This window comes from Neomonachus schauinslandi, chromosome 3, assembly GCF_002201575.2.
Source record: "Neomonachus schauinslandi chromosome 3, ASM220157v2, whole genome shotgun sequence".
Taxonomy (NCBI): Eukaryota; Metazoa; Chordata; class Mammalia; order Carnivora; family Phocidae; genus Neomonachus; species Neomonachus schauinslandi.
In genome coordinates this window covers 44,666,979-44,690,254 of record NC_058405.1, presented here as the reverse complement: position 1 = coordinate 44,690,254, position 23,276 = coordinate 44,666,979, and positions in this window count along the sequence as shown.

Below are 23,276 nucleotides of genomic sequence, written 5' to 3'. Positions count from 1 at the left end.
CAAAATATATGAAGAATTTGGATTATATTATTAAACTCAGTTGCAATTTCATTTAAAATTATGACATTTTACATGCACTGTTTAAAGTGGCTAAATGTGCAATTTATATGTCTTATAAACTCTAATTACATTTTAAGGAGTATACAGGCAAAAATAAATTTTAACTTCCAGGCTTACTATAAAATCAATTAAAGAAATTCAAAAATACTAATGAAAATCTAGGAGATATTACACTTGTGCAAATAGAGACCAAAATCCTACTCTACAGCTAAATGTTTAATTCTTACAACAGTGTTGTATTAGTAAGGCTAAGAAAGTTGTTAATGAATCCATCCATCCACCATCCATCCACCATCCATCCATCCATCCTGCTATTCGTTCAGTAAATCAGTCACTAATTGAACTTAACATCACCTGTTCTTGAGATTCTGCTAGATTCTAAAAGGATTACCATTAGCAGACTGTCCTTAAAAATCTGAGACAGAAGATGAGACATGATGCAACAGAGGAAGAAGAGATTTCTTCAAACTTGGAGGTAACATTTGAGAAGATAGAGGTCATCTTTACTTTTTTTTTTTTAAGACTTTATTTATTTATTTGAGAGTGAGAGAGAGAATGAGAGGGAAGAGGGTCAGAGGGAGAAGCAGGCTCCCCGCTGATAAGGGAGCCCGACGCGGGACATGGGACTCAATCCTGGGACTCCAGGATCATGACCCGAGCCAAAGGCAGTCGCCCAAACACTGAGCCACCCAGGCACCCTACAGATCATCTTTAAAAGAGATAGAAGGACAGACAGAAAAAAGCATGGGCTTTGAAACCAGAGGACCTGGGTTAATTTCTAGTGCTACTCTTTCCTAGCTCTGTGACCCTGGACAACCTGCTTAAACCCCTAAGCTTTAATTACATTGCCTATAAAATGAGAGATGTGATAGCATTATCACACAACCGTGTTCTGAGGATTAATTGAGTTAAAACCCACAAATCACACTCCTTTGCATTTAGTAGGTCTCAATAAATTCCAGTTCTACTTCATTCATCTGATTTCTCTTCGTTTGGATCTTTTTTTTTTTTTTAATATCTAAACCTCTAGATCAATTCATTTATTCAGTCATTAGTCATTGAACACCAATGATATGCCTGGCACTGTGATGGGTGCTGGGGACCCAAAGATGAATACTTCAAAATCCCTGCTGGGCATAATCATTTACTAGAAGAGAAAGGCCAATACATAAATTGATACAGTGGAGCATACTAGAAGAGTAGAATGGCTCAAGGGGTCCCGAAGAGAACACAGTGCCTCTGCCCTCAAAGGTAGGAGAGGAGAGTTCAGATTTGTGGCTGCCTTGGCAACTGGTGCTCCGTAAATGTATCCAAATGGAGACTTTTTCCAAGCAGGTAGTCCTAGCACTTCTTAAAAAATCCTCCCACTGACTATGGACTTTGAGAAACAAACTGAGGGTTCTAGAGGGGAGGGGGTGGGGGCATGGGTTAGCCTGGTGATGGGTATTAAGGAGGACACGTACTGCATGGAGCACTGGGTGTTATATGCAAACAATGAATCATGGAACCCTACATCAAAAACTAATGATGTAATGTATGGTGATTAACATAACATAATAAAAAAAATAAAAAAAATAAAAAATCCTCCCACTTATCAGACACTAGGGGAAAGTGGCAAAGAAAGCCAAATGGTTGCCAGCAGGGAGAGGCAGAAATGCGAAGTCCAAGTGCTGGGGTCCGTATCTGTGCTCTGTCCTTTCTGAACTGTCCGCAGGTTACTTCGCCTCTCTGAGCACCCAGCTCCTCACGGGAGGATGATAATTGCACCTATCTCATTGACTCTGACATGAAAACAAAATTTACATAAAACACGGAATTCTGTGGTTGGGACATGTTAAATATTTAATATCAGCTACTATTATTACTTGCCGAGTATTCTTGCAAACATTAAAATGTTTCGGGGTGCCGGGTGGCTCAGTTGGGGAAGGCTCCAACTCCTGATTTCGGCTCAGGTCAGGATCTCCGGGTCGTGAGATTGAGCCTGACACAGGCTCCAAGCTCAGAGGGGAGCCTGCTTCTCTCTCCCTCTCCTTCTGCTCCCCCACTCGCCCCCCCCCCCCCCCCCCCCCTCTCGTGCTCTCTCTCAAATTTAAAAAAAAAAGGTGTTTTTCTTTTTAAAGGAATGTGTTCCAATTACAATGGCAAAAGTAAAAAGGCGCAATCAACCCTATGATTTAGGAGCTCCCGGTTACCCATTGTCCCTGGTGTATTGCTACTTTGGGGAGGTACTACTGTTCCCTCTCATCATAACTTCACAGGAGCAGAAACAGCCCCCCCTCTATAAGGTGGGGACGCTGTCCATACTCAGGGATGTCCCAAGGGTGGAGGCCATGATCTCTACCAAAGTGCCTCTTTGAAGGAAATAATTGTTTTCATTCCAAGTTCAATTACGACCATTTTGAGAACAAAATGATTTCCCAGGATTCTGTATAACATAAGCTCTTTTGAGCTTAAGTATATTTACTTTTTACCCTCTCCTACCACCTGGCACCACGCCTGATACATGAAACATGTCCTTGAATGATGGTTAAGTTGAAAAAAATAAAATTGTTATTATATTTTATATTTTTACATATAAATATATATTTATATGCAAATATATATATATAATTATATATATTTTTTATTAGAATAAAATAAAAATACCAAATGCAACCCACACTGAAGCCGTGTTCAGGAATAGTTTATTTAAAAACATTTTTTAAATTGCTTTTTAAGTTGAAGTATTTTTTTTTTTTAAGATTTTATTTATTTATTTGAGACAGAGGGAATGAGAGAGAGAGAGCACATGAGAGGGGGGAGGGTCAGAGGGAGAAGCAGGCTCCCTGCCGAGCAGGGAGCCCGGTGCGGGACTCGATCCCGGGACTCCAGGATCATGACCTGAGCCGAAAGCAGTCGCTTAACCAACTGAGCCACCCAGGCGCCCTTCAGTTGAAGTATTTAAATGCAAACGTTTCCGTCTTTGGGGCCAGCTGGGTATTTTATTTCGTGGCTTTGTTTTCCCATTTCCAGTAACCTGGACATGGACACAGATGCACACATATTTGTTCTTTGTTGTTCTAACAGCACCTGGTGCTCCTGGGTGAGGTTTGGCTTTGGGTTTTGATGCCAGGCGGTGGGCTTGGGGATTGCAGGCTGACTCTCCCAGCTCAGAGTCAACAGGGAAAGGGGCCAAAGTCTTAAATGGCGCATAATCCTCTGCTTCCTCCTCTTGGGAGCGCACCTCATTCCGGGATTTAGGGAGGCCTGCCACACCTTTCCGCTGTATTAGGCTCTAATTCATCTTGGGAGCAAAGGGATTCCACATGTAAAGGTCAAAGCGCTCCGAAGCCGGCTTGGCGTCGGAGCCACGGGATTCTGTGTCCCCGGGGCATCTACCTCCCACCAGGGCCCTGCCGGCGCGGGATCCAGGTCGCTCCCCGACTGCACCGGCTTTTCCTGGCACCGACAGCCCGGCTTCGGGGCGTTTCCATTTGTCACTTGCCAAAAGCCTGCAGCCGGGGTGCCGTCCAAGTGCCTGGCTTGAAAGCGGTCCAGCGCAGTGTGCGGGGGGCTGGGGGTCTGCCCTCCCCCGTGCTCGCCGTGTGTGGGAAGTGCCCCTGGGAAAGGAGGCGGTGGCTCCGCGCTTACCCAAGACCTTGGGCGGCGGCTCCCGGAGAGCAGCCAGGCTCTTCAAGCAGGCCGGCCACTTGCCAGTTATTGTCTAGCGCACCTCGGTGGGTTACTGTCTTCCTGTTCTCCGGCCTGAACCTAGCAAGTTGCTTTCTCTTTTTCTTTTCCTTCTCCTTTTTCTTTCCCTTTCTCTTTTTTAAGGCACAGAATTGTAAGTCCCAATTTTGTATTTCCCAATGACGTTCTCTTTGTAAGATTTGCAATATAACCTTTCGACTCTGGCGTCAATACCTGTTCACTTACTCCATTCCCCACTCCCCTCCCTGTCCTGGGTTTCATTTCTACTTAGCATCTAGTTGATAATGTCTTTTATTAAGGTCAGAAATTTAATTATGTACATATTTGAAACCTGAACCCAGTAAGTCAATGGGTCCCTTGAAAATGCTGTTTGCCAGGTGGGCAATCACAGTGAATGTGCAGAAATGCTGCCCAATTGCTTTTTAAAACTTAACCTAAAACAGGCGGAGGGACTAGCTTTTTAAATAGAGAAAAGTGGCTCCCTAGACATGAGAAGAAATAAGGAAAATGCATGAAATGAGTGAGAAATAAAATTATGAGGATTATATCCACCTCATATTGGGGGAGAGATATTGGGGGATACTGGGGGAGAGACACTAAAAGGAAAGAAGACAATGAAGATTTTACACTGTAATGGGTAGCAAGATGCCCTCTCTGAGGAAGGCAGAGGCTGTTCAATGGGCCCCCTGGCCTTGCGGCTCCCTGGGTTCTCCCAGTCCTGAGTTAGTCACCCCCTCCACTGTGTGTCTATACACAGCCACCTCCTCCGTGTGTGTCTGTAGACCTTCATGTGTATGATCTTCGGCTTCACATTGTCATCATGATTTATTAACTGTCTCTCCCATCAGACTATAAGCTCCTCAGGGGCAGGAATCAAGACGAGCGTCTAGGACGGTAAAGGTTAGTCATCGGAAGGAGTAATAGTGTCTGATGGACACGACCCCCTTCCAGGAGCTCAGGGACGTGCTACCCTGGCAGCTGGAAGTGCTATCAGTTGACGGCCTTCAGTTCTGGGCCTTTCGGGGATGGCCTCAGCTGCAGACAGCCTTGTTGCCCCAAGTCACACCCTTCCGGGGTGGCCCAGCTCCAACGACTAGGGCCCCCTCATCCCAGCCCTGTGAAGGGCTGCTCTAGGTCCAGAGCCTCTCCATGGGCTGGCCAGCCTCTCGGTGGCCCTCATTGCCAATGGACTTTTCTCTCTGTCCACTCCCGTCTTCGCTCCCTCGCTTCCACAGGTGTCTGGCCCAAGGGCACTGGCTGATGTGCTCTCTATTTGCTAAATCGCATCCCATCGAGACTGCTTCTTGGAGATCCCTCCCTGCAACACCATTTAGCCGAGGATAATAAGTCATTAGGGAGTGGGCTGGAGAATTTAGACGGCAGTATTTTAACATCTTAAATGGTGTGGAGTTCTAGAGGAGAATGAACAGTTATAAAACCCAATGAAACACTGTAGTCTGGTGGAAAGGATAATTGCTGGGGAATTCCCAGATCTGGTGCTCAATGTGGGCTCTGTTGAGAGCTGGATGCACAAACTTGGGACGGTCCCAGCTGCCGGTGGGCCTCCCTCCTCTCCTACAAAGGGAAGGGAGTTGGAACAGAATATCCCCCAAAGGGCCTCTCCACTCTGCCCTTCCATCAGACCGGATTAGAAGCTCTAAGAACATTTAGCAAAAATTGACGGTGAGCCAAAGGTTTCCACAGATGACCTCAAAACTGTAAATCCAGGAGACAAACCTGAAGGAAAAGAAAATGTACCCTTCAGCCTTGGAAGCCGTGATGTAACATCCCTCAGTCTGTCATTCTGACAACTCATAGACCTGTGAGGAAGACATTCCTTTGAGGGCTGCTTGTCTAGAGTTAAGTGTGCCTTTCAAGGGAGTGAGGCGAGGGAATGAGGAGGGCATGCACCTGGCAGACAGTGGGAATTAGAATGGAAACACCACGGGGAGTAAATCGGACAGAAAAAAAACACCATCATGGACAGGTAGGTTGAAGAGACTGACCAAGAGGAACATTCTGTCGTCGCAGAAGTGAAACTTACTGCAAATCAAGACGTTTGGCCCAAAATGAAAAGTTGGGATCTTACTTAGTTTTATTATCTCATTTTGGTTCCAGGATCCTCTGGTTTATAGTTTGCTTCTAGTTAAAACCGGAGTCCTTCATCTAATAATGAAAGGCTTCCTTTTATCAGGTAGGCTTTTTTGATGCAGTCAACAAAGGGAACAAAATAAGAAAAAAGGAACTTGTGGTCAGGGGAGGAGGTGGGGCATAGAAGGCAAAGCTGAACAAGTCAGTTCCCAAGCCAGGAGCTGGGGAGGTCCCAGGGCTATGATGACAGGAGCCGGAGCAGGAGCGAGGTTTTCCCAGCATCCTCGCCTCCCAACCTTTTTACCCCGTGAGGTCTTAACTTTCTAGGAGAGGAGGTAAAGTGACGAACTTGTGTCACTTCCCATGCCTTGGCTGGAAGGATCGGAAGGACCCCTTGACTGACAGTGGGAGAGGGGCCATTCCCCAAAGGAATATCAAGTTTCTATAGCCGAGAAAAAAGGACACAGGCTGGATGCTGGGCCAGCAGAACTTTCAGAAAGCCCCCCGCCCCCTAACATGACTATAGTGATGGCATATGTCAGTGAGAAGCACAGACACGAGCCCTGCTCACAGGGAGCATGTAGCCTAGTAAGAAAGTGTGACAGAGGATGACAGATATCTTTGGTTAGCTGTGTATAGCTGCTCCCTGCCTTGTTTTGTTCTTGCCCACCTCTACTACACAGTTTGGCAAAGTGAAGTACTCACTTTCCCAGATTTCCCTGCAGCTAGGAATGGTTAAGTGACATAGGTTTGGTCAGTATCTACAAGCAGAAGCCTGCAAGAGGGTTGAGGGAAAACCCTTTGCTTTCTCTGATAAAAGGGACAGATGCATCTGGTACTGTCCTCTCCCCCTTTTTCCTGCTCCAGACATGATATCTGGTGCTACAGCAGCTATATTGTATCCATGAGGATGAAACACCAATGAAAATAGTGGAGGAGAAGAACTGGACAAGCGTAAGGCCTTAATACCATAATTAAGGGGCTTCCCTGTTCTTTGTAAGCCCCTTTGCTATTTGTAGCTGAATACATTTCTTTTTTTTTTTTTTTAAGATTTTATTTATTTATTTGACAGGGAGAGACACAGCGAGAGAGGGAACACAAACAGGGGGAGTGGGAGAGGGAGAAGCAGGCTTCCCGCGGAGCAGGGAGCCCGATGCGGGGCCCGATCCCAGGACCCCGGGACCATGACCCGAGCTGAAGGCAGACGCCCAACGACTGAGCCACCCAGGCGCCCCGCTGAATACATTTCTAACTGATGTATAGGGAACCTTATTTAAACTATGGAGTCTGGGATGGAATCTCTGAGGAAGTGAATAAGATCTAAAAAGGGGCTATCTTGTTGTGGATTGGAGGGAAGGATGACCCCTCCAGATGGACCATCTCTGCCCACTTCCTACACGGTGCATATAGATAGCCTGGGACAGGCTCACTTTTTTTTTCTTTTAATTTTTTTTATTTTATTATGTTATGTCAATCACCATACATTACATCATTAGTTTTTGATGTAGTGATCCATGATTCATTGTTTGCGTATAATACCCAGTACTCCATGCAATACCTGCCCTCCTTAATACCCATCACTGGGCTTACCCATCCCCCTGCCCCCTCCCCTCTGAAACCCTCAGTTTGTTTCCCATAGTCCATAGGCTCCCCCTCTAACTTCCCCCCTGCCTTCATTTTTCCCTTTCTTCTCCTAATGTCCTCCATGCTATTGCTTATGAGCCCAGTTTCATCCCACAGAATCCACCTTCACCTACCTTCCTCAACTTGGGAAAGTATGGTCTTTTTTTACTCAAGGAAAATCCCTTGCCTGTGGGGAGCCTAGTTCATGCTTTACTGTCTCTGCATGTGTATCTTCCTTACTCAGATTACCTTCACCCTTCTCACCATTTTCAAGTCTCAGGTCAAAGCCCATTTCCCCTGGGAAAACTTCCTTAGCTCCTCCCTCCAGGTAAAATTGATTTCTTTCCTTATGTCCACTTTGGACCCTGTATAGACTTCTTTTTTTCTTATTTTTAAAAGATTTTATTTATTTATTTGACAGAGAGAGAGAGAGACAGCGAGAGAGGGAACACAAGCAGGGGGAGTGGGAGGAGGAGAAGCAGGCTTCCCACTGAGCAGGGAGCCCAATGTGGTCCTCGATCCCAGGACCCTGGGACCATGACCTGAGCTGAAGGCAGACGCTTAACGACTAAGCCACCCAGGCCCGCCCCCCCCACCTTCTACCTGACATTTGCAGTATTGTTATTGCTATTACTTTATCTTATTCATCTAATCCTTAAAAGCAGAGGCTATGTTGTAACTTTGCATACAGAAGACCTAACATAATACCAGGTACATAGTAGGTGCTCAAAAGATGTTGAACAACCCCCTGATCAAATGAATGAATCTGTACCTCAAAAGGCTATTGTCCAGTAATAGATGCAGAAATTTTAAACAATGCATAGAAATAAGTAATTTTTTTTAATTTTTAAAGATGAATTGCAATTGCAATTTACTACTTGATCTTGAGTTTGAATGTACACTAACAGTGGATCATTTCCAACGCTTAACATTGTGTTGCTTCTTCTTAAGACATGGAATCATGAAAATATATTGCTGGAGAAGGTATTAGAGATGATCTGATCCAACCATTTTATTTTATCAACAAGGAAGTTAAGAAATAGTAACTGTGCCCATGGGCCCACTGGTACCAGAGCCAGGATGCTTGATTTCAAGTCTGAGGCACTTACCTGGCCTCCGATGAAAACAGAAACACTGCAGTTAGATTGGTTTGAGGAAAAGGGGACTTAAATGTAATTCAACAAAGAGAAAAAGCCACCAGATTTACATTTATAAAAGTAATAGAAAGACTTTGATTCTTAAATTGTTTCTAAATAAAATACTGTGAATGAACTTCATCCAATATTGATATATCCTTTGGCACTGGGGCGGTTTAGAGTATTTATTTGTTATTGTGAAAAATTGCACTTGAATAATGTATAACAAGATGTGTATTCAAATTGCCTCTGAATAATGTATAATAAGAACATTTATTCATTTAGTGCCTTTTTTTTCAAGGAACTACAAGTACCTTGTGTACTTTAAATTAGGTATGGCTTGTTGGGTACATGCTTTTTCACTTAACCTGAACATTTTGGATACCACAGTAATGGCAAGAACCTATAGCATCAGCACTGAACAACCTGAGAACATCTTGACAAAGGAAAAAATTTACATTGTCTACTTCAACCATCAGCACAATTTGGAAGCACGATCTTAGACGTGAAGAACTTGAAGCTGTGTCTGTTGGTAGAACTGAGACATTTCTGACCCTGTAAAGGAGTCTGCAGGGCCGGTTGCCCAGGGCTTCTGTGTGCAAGCCTGCTGTGGTGCTTCAGTGAAAATGCATGGCCACAATGAGAAAGATGAGCACTCTCAACACTGCTTTCAGAACACAATATTCAGCTCAGCAAGGGCTGCAGGAAATGCCACACAGCTTTGCTGCTTTGGAGCTTCGAGAGGCTTCGTTCTTGACACAGGTATGGGCTGGTTATGGTGGTTGTGGGACTGGCTACAGGTGTGGGCGGGGGATTTCCTCAAGAATCATCATGAACACAGCCATCAACAGGGCAAAGAGCAGAGGGAGATACTCATGAACTTACTGGAGACACCCCTGGAGCCTCCCCCAAATTACTGGCAGGACTTTGGGGGATGCACGAGGTCCTATATTGGTACAGTGGGATAGATAGAACTCATTCAGTCATTAGCAAACCTGCGTGAGGCAGTCTTCTTGGGGCTGGAGATACAGCAGTGAACAAAACAAAGTTTCCTGTTGTGGAGTTTACACAAAGTGAGAAAGAGGGGATGATGCATGCTATGAACTGAATTGTTTCCCCCTAAAATGTAAATGTTGAAGCCTTAACCCCCAATGTGATGATATTTGGAGATGGGGCCTTTGGGAGATAATTAGGTTCAGATGAGGGCAGGAGGGTGGAGCCCTCGTGATGGTGGTAGTGACCTTTAAGAAGAGACACCAGAGAGCTTGCTTCCTCTCTTTCTACCATGTGAGGACACAGTGAAATGGTGACTGTCTACAAGTTAGGAAGAAAACCCTCATCAGAGAATCACATCGGCCAGCATCTTGATCTTGGAATTCTCAGCCTCCAGAACTGTGAGAACTAAATTCCTGTTGCTTGGGTCCCCCAGTGTCTGGTATATTTTGTTATGGCAGCCCAAGCTGACTAATACAATAAAGAATGGGTCTAACACATAAGTAAGTTATCTAGTGTGTTAGGAAATGATACGTGCTATAGAATTGTTTTTTTTTTTTTTTTAAAGAAGCAGAATAAGTGAGGTTAGGAAGATAAGTGTGGGGAACGAAGGTGGTCAGACTAGGACTCATTAAGAAGGTGATACCTAAACAAAGAATTGAAGGAGGTGAGGGAGTTTACCCAGCAGGTACCTGAGGGAAATGCGTTTCAGGAAGCAGGTATAGCTAGAGCCATGGTCCTAAGGTGGGGAAGGTGGTTGGCATGTTCTAGCAATGTCAATGAGGCCAGTGTGGCTGGAGGGGAATAAACAAGGGGGAGAAGTAAGCATGAGGTCAGAATAATGATCTGGGTCTAGATCACAAGGGCCTCCTAGACCTTTGTAAGGACTTACTTTGAGTGAAATGGGGAGATACTGCGGAGTTTTGAATAGGGAATGACATGATTATATTTAAGTTTAAAAAGATCTCTTGAGTTGCTCTGTTGAGACTAGCATAGAATCTGGAAGGCCAGACAAAATTAAGTATCGCAGTAATGTAGACGAAAGCTTGGACCAGATGGTAGCACTGGAAGTGGGAAGAAGCGGTTAGATTCTGGATAAATTTTGCAAGCAACACCACCAAGATTTGTTGTGCATCAAGGATGGCTGACTTAAGCAATAGGAAGGATGAAGTTTCTATCAAATGCTATCAGATGATGGTGCTGGTGCAGATTCAGGGCTTTTAGGAGTTTGGTTTTGGCCATATTGAGGTTGGGCTCTCTATTGGTCATCTAGGTGGAGATGTCAATAATTGAATTATTTCAGTTACTGTGAACTCATGAGTACCCCAAGTGATGAATCCTGGGGAAATCGGGGTTCCATCCATCACATGCTCTTAAATTAGCAAGGTTTAAAGGATTTTTTGCAGAAGTAGCTATTGGGATTTATTAGAAGTTGGATGTATCCATGGCACAGTTTGATAAGTGGCTCGATTTTCGGCGCTGGGCAATGACATCTCTTTGTAAAAGGATCTGAGTGCTTCTAGGCAAAACTATTTTGGATCCTCCAATTTTTTTTTTTTAATGAAAGCAATAATTTATTCATGTGCTTGCTTCTCCCATTTGATTATGAGTTCCTTGAAGGCAGCACTTTATCTCTATATTTCAAGCAGTCAGCAACCTAGTGTCCAGACGCAATAAATGCTTATTGAGGGAATAAATAAAGTTTTGTCTGTATCAAAATCAACGAATCATTGGGCTTCGGTAAACTATTTTTAAATCTTTAAAGTTACCTATCTCCCATTTAATATCCAAAATTTGTTTTTATAAAACAAGGCATAAAGTAAAAAAAAAAAAATTAAGCAAAATATGATTACTATAATGCCAATGTGTTGTGGGTAACCACAATGTATTTTTTGTCTCCTAATGAGGTCTGTCTCATGAGTCTCTCACCTATATATTATGTGGCTAATAAAGTGGATGCTCCGTCTTGCTACTGAAGGTGTTGTTCTCAGACCAGAAGCAGTGGCATCGCCTGGAAGCTAGTTAGAAATGCAGACTCTCAGGGCGCCTGGGTGGCTCAGTCATTAAGCGTCTGCCTTCGGCTCAGGTCATGATCCCAGGGTCCTGGGATCGAGCCCCGCATTGGGCTCCCTGCTTGGAGGGAAGCCTGCTTCTCCTTCTCCCACTCACCCTGCTTGTGTTGTCTCTCTTTGTCAAATAAATAAATAAAATCTTCAAAAAAATGCAGACTCTCAAGCTCCACTGCACACCTCCTGAATCGAAATCTGTTTTTTAGCTAAAACCCCAGGTGATTCATGTGCACATTAAAGTTTGAGAAACACTGCTCTGTAGCAGGGTTGGCAAACTACTACCTGTTTTTGTAAATAAAGTTTTATTGGAACACAGCCATACCTATTGCTTTACACGTTGCCTATGGGTGCTGCGCTACAACAGCAGAGCTGAGGAGTTACCAGAGACCGTCTGGCCTGCAAGGTCTGAAATACTAACTGGCCTTTTAAGAATCTGTTTGTAAGACTCACCTCCAGTGTATTCTGGATATACCTTCCTGGGAGGTTGTGTGCCATGTGTGGATGTTGTGGTCTTAGGTACAAATGTAAAGATTTTTTTTGTTTTGTTTTCTGTTCTTTCTTTATTGGGAAAAATTGTTTAAATATGATGAGTGCAATTATGAATTCTTCTAAGGTAGTACTATAGGATTAGGTAATGTGAATACCATGCATAGTCCCCAGATTTTTTTAAAAAGAAGTTTATCTTTTTCTGATTATAAAAACAACATGTGTTCATTATTGGAATTTTGAAAAGCACAGAAAGGATGAACAAGAAAAGAAAATACTACCTAGGTTTTAATACATAGTTTTTTTTTAAATATAATTGGAACAATACTATATTTGTACTTTATATTCTGATTTTTCACTTATCCTATTGCAAGTTTTTCCCAAGATGTGAAGAATTATGTTGAAGTATCATGCTTAGTGGTGGCTACTCTTCCATCATGGAGAACTGTTTCATTTTCTTAATGATTCTCCTATGGTTGCTTATTCAGATCAATAACTATTAAAGAGTGAAAATTAGTGCTTATTATGAAAGTGACTAGCAAATGATGTGCTCTAGCTCTTTTACTAAAAGGGACAGGAAAACAGCATAGGATGAAAGTCCAAATTAATTAGCTTTTTGTATTGATGTACCTTTGTATATATAGGAGAAAAAATGATTTAGGAGACTTATAACTGATGGAACATGATGGAAAATAAAGATAGAAATTATAATCCCCTAATGAAAAAGTATGTGATCTGTGAAAAATAGAGAAAGCATAACAAACACAATGCAGTGAGGACAGTTTTGACACAACACAAATGAAAGGACATTAAGACCCAAATTGTGAGATAAAAGAGAGGCTAGATTACTGACAGGCAATTAAAACATCATCTTCCCAAACAACATGGCATTTATAGGTCTAAGGTGTGATTTCTTTTTTTTTTTTTTTAAGATTTTATTTATTTGACAGAGAGAGACACAGCAAGAGAGGGAACACAAGCAGGGGGAGTGGGAGAGGGAGAAGCAGGCTTCCCACAGAGCAGGGAACCTGATGCGGGGCTCAATCCCAGGAACCTGGGATCATGACCTGAGCCAAAGGCAGGCACTTAACCATCTGAGCCACCCAGGTGCCCCTAAGGTGCGATTTCTTACTATTGACAACACAGCACTTTTTTGTTGGAGAATCTCCAGGCCATGGTTTAGGTACTTGACTCAAATAGATAAGCTCATCTCACTTTGGTTGGCATGATTGTTCTTGAACGTAGCACTGAGAGGAGGCACCACACGCCAGAAGACCACCGGTGGATGTGCTCCCTTGGGCCTCCCCATCGCTGCCTGGCCTTGCCAAACCACACCTACACTCAGCCTTGACCTACTAGATCCATCTCTTCAGAGAGCAGATGATCTCTCTCCTAGAATAAATTGTCATCACCCATTCTGCTCCTTATGAGGATTTACTTCTTTGTTCTGAGCCCAAGACAATAGTCCCACCCTTGTTTTCTGGAATGATCTTTTGGCTCATGCCCTTCTGTTTGGATTTTAACCCCAGCTGGTTTACCTGGAATCTGCTCACTCTTAGCTGCTCAGAACTCTCGCTTTTGACCTTGGTGATATGGAATGCTTACATGCCCTCCTCGGAGAACCCAGCTTTCTTTTCTTTTCTTTTTTTTTTTTTAAAGATTTTATTTATTTATTTGACAAAGAGAGACATAGTGAGAGCAGGAACACAAGCAGGGGGAGTGGGAGAGGGAGAAGCAGGCTTCCCGCGGAGCAGGGAGCCTGATGTGGGGCTCGATCCCAGGACCCTGGGATCATGACCCGAGCCGAAGACAGACGCTTAACGACTGAGCCACCCAGGCGCCCCCGAGAACCCAGTTTTCTAATGGGATTGTGGCTTGCACAGCGCTTGACCATCTAGAAAATCTGCAGTCCTGGGTCCACCTGAACTAATTGGTAGTCAATCACTGGTGACTGATGCTATCAGAATGATATCTGCAGTCTGCTGTGTCATCATTAAATATGTGGCAAAAGAAGGAAGTCTTTATTCAAAGAGACAAATGCAGAACTTGAGTAAGGAGTTTTGTGGTGTCTTCTCCCATCTCTGTCATTCGGAAATGTTCTGCGTCGGTCTGCGTCGGAAGTTGGAGGGTCCGGTCCTGCAGGGGTTAGGAAGTTTCCTAGGGTGGTTGTAACAAAGTACCACAGTCTGGGGGCTTTAAAGAGAAGGAATTTATTCTTCCACAGTTCTAGAGGCTAAAAACGTAAAATCAAGGTGTTTCCAGTCCGTGCTCTCTCTGAAGCCTCTGGAAGAGAATCCTTCCCTGCCCCTTCCAGCTTCTGGTAGCCCCAGGCATTCTGACCTGTAGTGGCATAAATTCAGTCTCTGCCTCCATGGTCACAAGGCCTTCTGTCTTTGGTTTTCCTCCTCTTTTTTTTTTTTTAAAGATTTATTTATTTGAGGGGGGCAGGGACCGAGGAAGAGAGAATCCTAAGCAGGCTCCACGCTAAGCATGGAGCCCAACCCAGGGCTTGATCTCACAATTCTGAGATCATGACCTGAGCCCATACCAAGAGTGGGATGCTTAACTGACTGAGCCAATCAGGCACCTCCTGGTTTTCCTCTTAAGGAGACCAGTCATACTGGATTAAGGACCCACCCTACTCCCCCGGATGATCTGATCTTAACTAATCACATCTGCAAGGCCCTATTTCCAAATAAGGTCACATTCTGCGGTACAGGGAGTTAGGACTTCAACATATGTTTTGGGAAGACACAATTCAAACTATAATAGGAAAGTAAAGCAAGTGATGGTGCAAGAAAATATGCTTTGTTTGCAGACTAAATTCATAGGTATATTCTTCACTTCTGTGATGCAATACGATATTTATTCCATTTTCCTTGAAACATTCAGTTCTCTTGCTCTACTTTTCTTTTTACTTAATATGTATAAAGAGATACTTATTTTTACATCTACTCTTAAAAATACTATACTATGAAAAATTGCAAAGAACTGCAAATACTATGTCATAAAAAATGTAATCATTAATGGCAACTAATACTGGTCTCAGTGTCAGGCAGATGTTAGGGTGTAGTGAAAATTATAGGAAATTTGAGTGTGCATACATATTTAAAGGAGTCTTTACTACTTGACCCCTGCAGATTTCTGCTAAAATTAAGTGTGGGCCCAGTGATGTTCCCTCCTGTAAGTGGACTATATAATCCAACTCTGATGTACTAAGGCATATGATATGTGTCTGTATCTTCTCTTTTTCCTTCCTTTCAAATCATGGGAACATGTTTTGGGGTAGAGACTCCATCAGTTTTCTTGAGTGGAGCCTAAGCCCAATTCCAGTATGTGTGAGAAGGTTTCCCCACACCACTAAGCCATTCTCTGCCACCAGCTGGGTATCCTACAATTCAACTCAATTCTGACACCATCTAGCCAGAGGTAGAGTCAGATTCCACAGCTTACTGGCTCAGTCCCGTAATATTGCCCTCCCCTTCAGACGTCAGTGGTGAATCCAGGTTGTTACCTGTACTTCTGACTAAGTCAGAGGTTCCCATGACCCCCTCCTTGAATGGGGAATTTTCCTATATTAACTCCTTGATAGAAATGTCCCCTCTGTTTTTATTTTGTTTCTGGAATGTATATTAACAGAATGTGGAATCCCCTGGACTGATTCTCTGATTTTCCTATTGTTTCTTTCCTGTTGTCCATCTCTATGTCTTTTTGTTCTGCTTTCACAGAGATTTCCTGGCTTTATTTTCCATCTCTTCTATAGATTAAAAAAAGACCAGCTGTCTTTCTCTGTTTCTTTAAAATTTTCTTCTGCTCCTTGGCTGCTACTTGGCACTCCTAGGCTGTCTTTTGATACTTGGAGTAAAATACTAAGATGCTCTTTGGAAGCTCTATATGCTCTGTATGCAAGGGCAGGGCTGACTGGCTGGTGGGTTTACCATGGGGTTATTGGGCACATCTGAGTTTTTCTTTGGAGTTTCAAAATATCAATATCTGTAGGTCTTTCTTTTGGAGTTCAGGTTTTCAGGGAAGACTCCTAGCTGTATGAGTCTGGCCGTTGCTGCTCTAGGGCTGGGCAGAAGAAGAGAAGACAGCTTGGGCTTCTCAGTAATTCTGTATGGAGTCTTTAAATGAATCACTCTGCCTCAGCCCTTCACTGTATGAGGTGTCCTTGAGTCTAAGGTGGCTCCGATTCAGTTCCTCTGAAGAATAAACATTTGGTCTCCTCAGAAGTGAGCATAAGGGGAATGCCTAACCACACAGCCTGGGAAATGGGAACTTGAAGGTCTGCCTGCTTCTTAAAGAGGCTTTTCACCCATCCTAGTATTTAGTTTTGAAGTGCACTCTGAATTCAGTGTTACTTTTTTTTTTTTTTAAGAGATAGAGAGAGAGTGTGTGTGTGCAGTGGGAGGGGCAGAGAGAATCTTTAAGCAGACTCCCTGCTGAGCACGGAGCAGCAATGTGGAGCTCAGACTCACAACCCATGAGGTCATGACCTGAGCCAAAACCCAAGATCTGGTCGCTTAACTGACTGAGCCACCCAGGTGCCCTGAATTCTGTATTACTTCTGATTTCTAGGACTGCGCAGGCTTCCACCTTTGTCCTCTGAAGGCACTTGAGTTTCTGTCTTTTCCATGCTAAGTTAGGAATCAAATCCTACAGCAACAGATGTTTTCTTGTTGAAAATCCCCATACACCTAAGTGATTAACAAGGCTTAGCTAATACCCATCTTATTTCTGCGTTGGTGGGAGTTCACATTAATGGAATTTGACTAGTTTAATGTTAATGAATTACACTTTGTGGCTAGGTGACTGCCTTTCGTCTTAAACACTAAGGTCAGACTTACAGCTCTGCACATCATTAAGCAGATGCTTTGCCTCACCACTTGGCTTTCAGTTGCAGAAAATATCTGTTACATCGCAAAATTAAATTGGTATGGTTGTCTAATTAACTGTGAGTATCAGGATAAATTCTTCCCTCTCTTCTCCTTTTATTTCATAATCCTATTCAAAACCAGACCCCAGAAGGAGAAACAGCATGTTCTTACCAGCTCAGCAAGTTTCTTATGAGGCAATGCTTCTTCCATTCAGGCTCTGCTGCATTAACAAAGAGGCAAGAATGTGAATGGTGCTCTTCAGTGGCTGAGGGAGTCCCGTCAGCTCTCATACCCCAAATGTAAGCCCCAGGGGTGCCCCTTTATCAGGATTCTGTCTGAGGAGAGGTCTTTGAGCACAATGTGTTGGGTGGTATGACCAAACATCCCAGTTTTCCCAGGACTGAGGGGTTTCTCAGGACACAGGACCTTGAGTGCCACTACTAGCAGATGGGAGGTGAGTCAGCAGAGCTGTCTCAGGCCAGGGATCATGTGAAACCTCATAGGTGAAGACTTATCTGAACTGTCCACACTAGATGGAGAGATGCTGCTCAACAACTAGAAAGACTGGCATGGGGAAGCCGAAGACCAAGCCACTGCTATCCAGCTCATCATCTGACCTGGGCAGCTGGGCAGCCCTGGATTATTGGATAACTAAATAAGTAGAGAGAGAGAGAAAGAGTGAGGAAGAGAGAGAGAGATTGACTTAAGGATTCATAAACAACAGGAAAGATGATTGCTGGATTAGTTAGGGCTCTCTGGAGAAACAGAACAAATAGTGAAGGAAGAACCAGTCATTGAGCTGACTGACTCCATTTTGCCTTCAAACTGTACCCCCCCTTTTTTTAAACTTTAGCTTTTTAAATATATTTTATTTATTTTTTAAAGTAAACTCTATGCCCAAAGTGGGGCTTGAACTCAGGCCCCTGAGATCAAGAATCGCATGCTCTACCCACTGAGCCAGCCAGGCATCCCCAACCTGCTCCTCTTAATGGCTTTGTTTTTCCCTCCAGCTTCTCTGTTAACTCAGGAAGGGGACACGGCTGGCAAATATCCCATGATGAGAACCAAAACTACCCCCGTGGGCAATGACGACTGCCCTGATGTCAGCAAGACCCCGTGTGATTGACCTTAAGACAATGATCGACCTGACTTTTGTTGCTCAGCTGCACATGCCAACCGATTTTCGTCCTGCATTTTCCCTAAATAAATTTAGAAGTAGTCTCAGCAGTTCTTGGGACACCAGTCTGCTGTCTTCCTGGGGTTGGCCTCATTGAAGTAAAATCCTTTCTTGTTCCATCACCCCTTGTCTGCCTTTGCATTTCGTTAGCAGTGAGAGGCACGACCTGGTCTGTTTGGGACCTCCAGGCCAGCTGTTCTTGCACTCGGGGCTCTGCTAATAGTAGGATCTATCTATACCTTATATCTATATCTATTCCTCCCCTTTTTTTTTTTTTTGATGTTTGAGACTTTTTCTGTATATTATTCAAAGTCAAGCCCCCCAGTTTGATCTGAATCCTGACTAAACATGGATATTCATGTCCTTAAATTCCTTTATATTTATTTAGTCCTTTCTCTTGTGTATCTTGAGTTTTGAGGTTTGCTCGCTTTCCTCTACATTGAGCTGCTTGTCAGTACAGGGAGTTTCAGCTTTCCCTAGAATCCCTGAGAAACTCTCTCTCTCTCTCTTTTTTTTTTATAGAAATCAACTAGTATTTTAATTTTGTTACCTCATTTAACAGTGAATTCTGCCCAGACTCACATTTAAGAGCACCCTCTTCCCACAAAGGATGCTATTAATGCATTCTGTTTTGATCACAGGGTCCTTTTCAATATATTTTGTTTCTTAGGCCCCTGGATTTAAAGTTAACCTATGGTTACCCTTTCATATTTTGTTTTATTTTTATTTTTTAAGTAGGCTTCACACCCAACATGGGGCTTTAACTCATGACCCTGAAATCAAGAGTCTCATGATCTATTGACTGAGCCATCCAGGTGCCCCTACACTTTCATATTTTAAATTTTTACCTAATTTAGTGTTTGTTACTATGCAGTTTTCATTTTAGTATTTTCTCTTTTCTAGTGTGTGCTTATTCCCTAAGTATATCACTTTGTAAACTTGAGATTTGGGTGTTATTTTATTGTTTAGCTCCATATGACTGCCATTTGTAATTTTTCTTCCTTTTTTTTTTTTTGAGGCCTTTGTATATTCTTCCAGTTTAGTATCATCTAAACATTTCATCTAGTGTGTTCTATTTTCCTTTTCTGTTGTTAGTGTTCAATGTTTATGGATCCTTGAGAGGCACAGGCCAGGAAAATCCCATGGGAAGACATAATGCATGTGCTCAGTAGGACTTGTTGGAAATGATTCCACAATAGCAGGATAGTTTTAAAAAGAGTTACTACCTCCTTGTTTGATTTCACTCCCTTAGGCCTGTTGTCAAGGAAACATATCAAGACCTACTTATCACTTTTATGATTTTTGGCCAGTTCTTAGTACATATGTAGTAAGTGTCAAAGTCTCCAACTTCAAGGGGCAGCTTTTCTGAAGAGAGAAAAGAAGGTGTTTATCATGTATTTATCAGGGAGTTGTCTACTTGGCAGCAGATTCTTTGAGGTGCAAGTTCTCTGCAGTGAACCCCACTCTGCTGCTGTTTGATTTCTTGGACTACGTCCTGCTCAATGCAGTGCTGCCAGCACCTTACTTTCATGCCCAGTAGACTACTGTAGGCTCTGGGAGGGCAGGCTGAGTTCCTATTTTCAGATCATCAAAGTCTAGGAGTCAGCATGATGTCCGTCCGTAGTAGTTTGTAAGAGATATGCTTTGGGTGGATGAGTTTGTTAACTGCTATCTGTAAAGGAAAGTGATGCTAAGTGCTGGGGATCCAATGGCGATTACGAAGCTCCTGCTTCTTAGAGGCTATAGTTTCACAAAGAAGATAAAGTATTAAATAGGCAATTCGAATGGACTATGATAAGTCATGTGCCAGGTTGGTGAGGCCGATGGAAAATGAAGTAAGGGAAGACACTAGGGAGGGTTGAAGTAAGGATCTAAGGATTGTAGCGGGTAAGGAAACCCTGAGGATAGAGTGTAGTAATGGGAGGGGGTGTATTGTCTAGAGGAAGCACTGAGTGAAAGAGTTGGAAAATTAAAATGGTGCTTAGAGAGTGGGGTGTTTGGCTTATTTTTTTGAAGGTACAGAAGTTCATGATGTACTATGTCGAAGGATGACCTGATGGAGAAAATTGCTATCTAGGAATAGGTCAAAGAACCGAGAGGTCAGAGGCTGGGATGACTCATCGACATGCTGATATTATTTATAATAATCAGAGTCTACACTAAAAATTCAATCAAGGAGCTCAAACTCTTCTTCCTCTAGGACACAGATCACCTCTCTTGAGTGAGGTTGCTGTTCTAGGTGCACCCCATGTGGCTCTGTCATGTCTTAGCACCTATCAACCTGGTTGGTCATTGCCCTTTTACATGTGATTGAAATCCAGAACTACCTTGTATCTCTGGCTGTAGCAGAGGGCAACGTACATAGAAGGGCTTCATAGATATTTTTCAGTGAAAACATGAATAAAGAAGTCAGTTATTGCAAGTAGGCTTGGTTTTAGGTTTATCTTGGTGAAGGGACTCTACATCACCAGAATCTTTTTTTTCTCTCCTCTAGTTCTGGACTCGGCTTCCTTTGTTTTGGCCCTATTCTTAGACATCTCTCTCTTTGTGCTAGAGGAAGGGAACCAGACCTCATTTTGCTCAGTCCACTGTCTCCACAGTTGGGTGCATGCACTCTTACAGCATGCAAAATGTTATCCAAAGCATATGGGCTGAGAGGAGGGAAGGCATGTTTACTTGGAGGGAAATCAAGGCATGGATAGATAGAGATATATCTCAAAAGGAGAGTGAATGGAATCTGGGCAGCAAGAACAATAGATAGACAATAATAACAATGGTTATTTTTCTTATGACACCAACAACTTCAAGAAGCACAGAAGTTGAATCTTGTTTGCTCTTCAGGTCACAGAGTCCTCACCTAAATGTTTTTGAGTGAAGGTCATCTGCCTGTGTTCCTGATGAGATGGTCACTTTGACTTCTTGGAATCTCGGGACAGCTGAGCTGCAGAGTGTGGAGGTTGCTGGCTGTGGGTCACACTCCACACATTCCAGGAGCCCTCTGCGCCTTGTAGACAGGAGCACTGTGGCTGCCATAGACAGATTCCTTTTGGGGAGTCCCTTTGACATATACTGATGGGGAGTTGACAGTGACTTCCATTTGAAGTTAGAGCCACAGGGCTTCCAGTAAATAGCCTCACTGCTGAAAACAACTCCTGTCTTGGAGGAGAGAGGAAGATAAAGGCACACTCTGTGTGCGAGAGTTTAAACTGAGAACCACTGAAAGCTATAGGTGAAGATGAAGGTCTACAATAGATTTCAAGATGACAGGAAAAAGAGAGGCATCGATGGTCAGCGTTACATATTGGAAGCCAGAGGTTAAATCTGTTCATGGCATTTAGTCACACATAGTGATCTAATAATCAGAATCTTTTACAAAAAGCCTCAGTAGCAGGAAAAGTAACAAAATCCATTTTAGAAGAACTTAAGCAAATCTCAGGAAGGGAAAAATACAGAGTGATAGACAAGTTATTATATGGAATAGACATGAGAACATTATCTTAATCTCCTGGCCAGTATTTTCCCAGGCTTTGGGCCATTTTAATTCCCTTCCAATTTACAAATTACTTTAACATTTCTAAGGGACACAGATGTGTCTTAAATTGATAAGTGGAGTGTCAAGCATCACTTCCAGTAACAGGAAAAGACTCCACAGTCTTTAATTTTTACGTCTAATTGACTTCAGTTGAGGTGTAGTCAAATGTATATTATTTTTTAATTTGACACCTTCCATTTAAGAGGTCTTATTTTATATGTATCAGAGTCACAGGTGTGAAATTAGTCACTGGGAAGGCTAACTGTTCCAGATTCTTTTGACCTTATGGCTGGAAGGAATTTAATTGTAACCTCATAAAAAGAAAAGAGTTCTGGTCACTAGGGAAGATGATTACAATGGTCATTGACAATGTGAACTTGAATGGCTACATTAGCTCTTTAATTATAATGAATCAAGAAGAAACGTTCAAGGTTGGAAAGGAGGCACTTGATAGGGGATAATGACAGGTACTTATGCAAATGGTATCAACACTGACAAAATGAAGAGGCTGGAGCCAGAAGGGAGATGCACAACACCTACCAAAGATTCAGCATCTGTCATTAAAACTACTGGTGTAAAGTGACACGTTTCTATTCACTAAATCTCAAGGTGGAGCTTTTCTTTGTTAGGTTAGTACTTCTGTTGTCTTTTCCCTCCTGAATTTTTTGTGCCAATTTAGTGTGAATTTCCCGAAATGCAAATGGAGGGAGAAGGAAAAAAATAGCTGAGACCACATGTCAAAACTCCCAGGAACCAAATATTCTTTATATAGGTTCTTGTTCCTTTAAAAAAAAAATCATGGGGCGCCTGGGTGGCTCAGACAGTTAAGCGTCTGCCTTCAGCTCAGGTCATGATCTCAGGGTCCTGGGATAGAGCCCTGCATCGGGCTCCCTGGTCAGCGGGGAGCCTGCTTCTCCCTCTGCCTCTACCTGCTGCTTCCTCTGCTTGTGCTCTCTCTCTCTCTGTCAAAAATAAATAAAATAAAAATAAATAAATAAATAAATAAATAAATAAATAAAATTATTTTTGTTTGTTTTTTAATTCCCAGCTCTGGCTTCAACATCTATCATCTCAAACCACCCAGGGCAGTTCTTAATGCATAGAACATACTTATTCAGACTTGATGAATAAATTAATGGTTGAGTGAATGGATGATTATGGGGACATGATGTTGTAAAGGAGAAATGAAAGAAACTAAAAACTGACCTGAGGGAAACAGCTTCAATATTAGATCTCAGTTGTGAAACTGAACAAAGGAAACCTCATTTAAAATGGAGTTGGGGGGCCAGGAGGGGGAAGCTCTCACAGACATACCATTGGTTGGAGCTCTTTGGGGATCCCAACAGGAAGAAGCCTAGTCTACTACCCCAGCAGGAGGAAGATTTTTCTCCTTGCCCAGCAACAGCCCAGCCAATGAGAGACTGTCACAAATCAGCCAATGAAAAGACACTACATTCCCAATTCCCAGTTTACTCCAAGGGACTCTTTATTTATTACAGCCTTTCCCAACTCCCCCCCTTTCCTTTATAAAGGAGGGTTCCT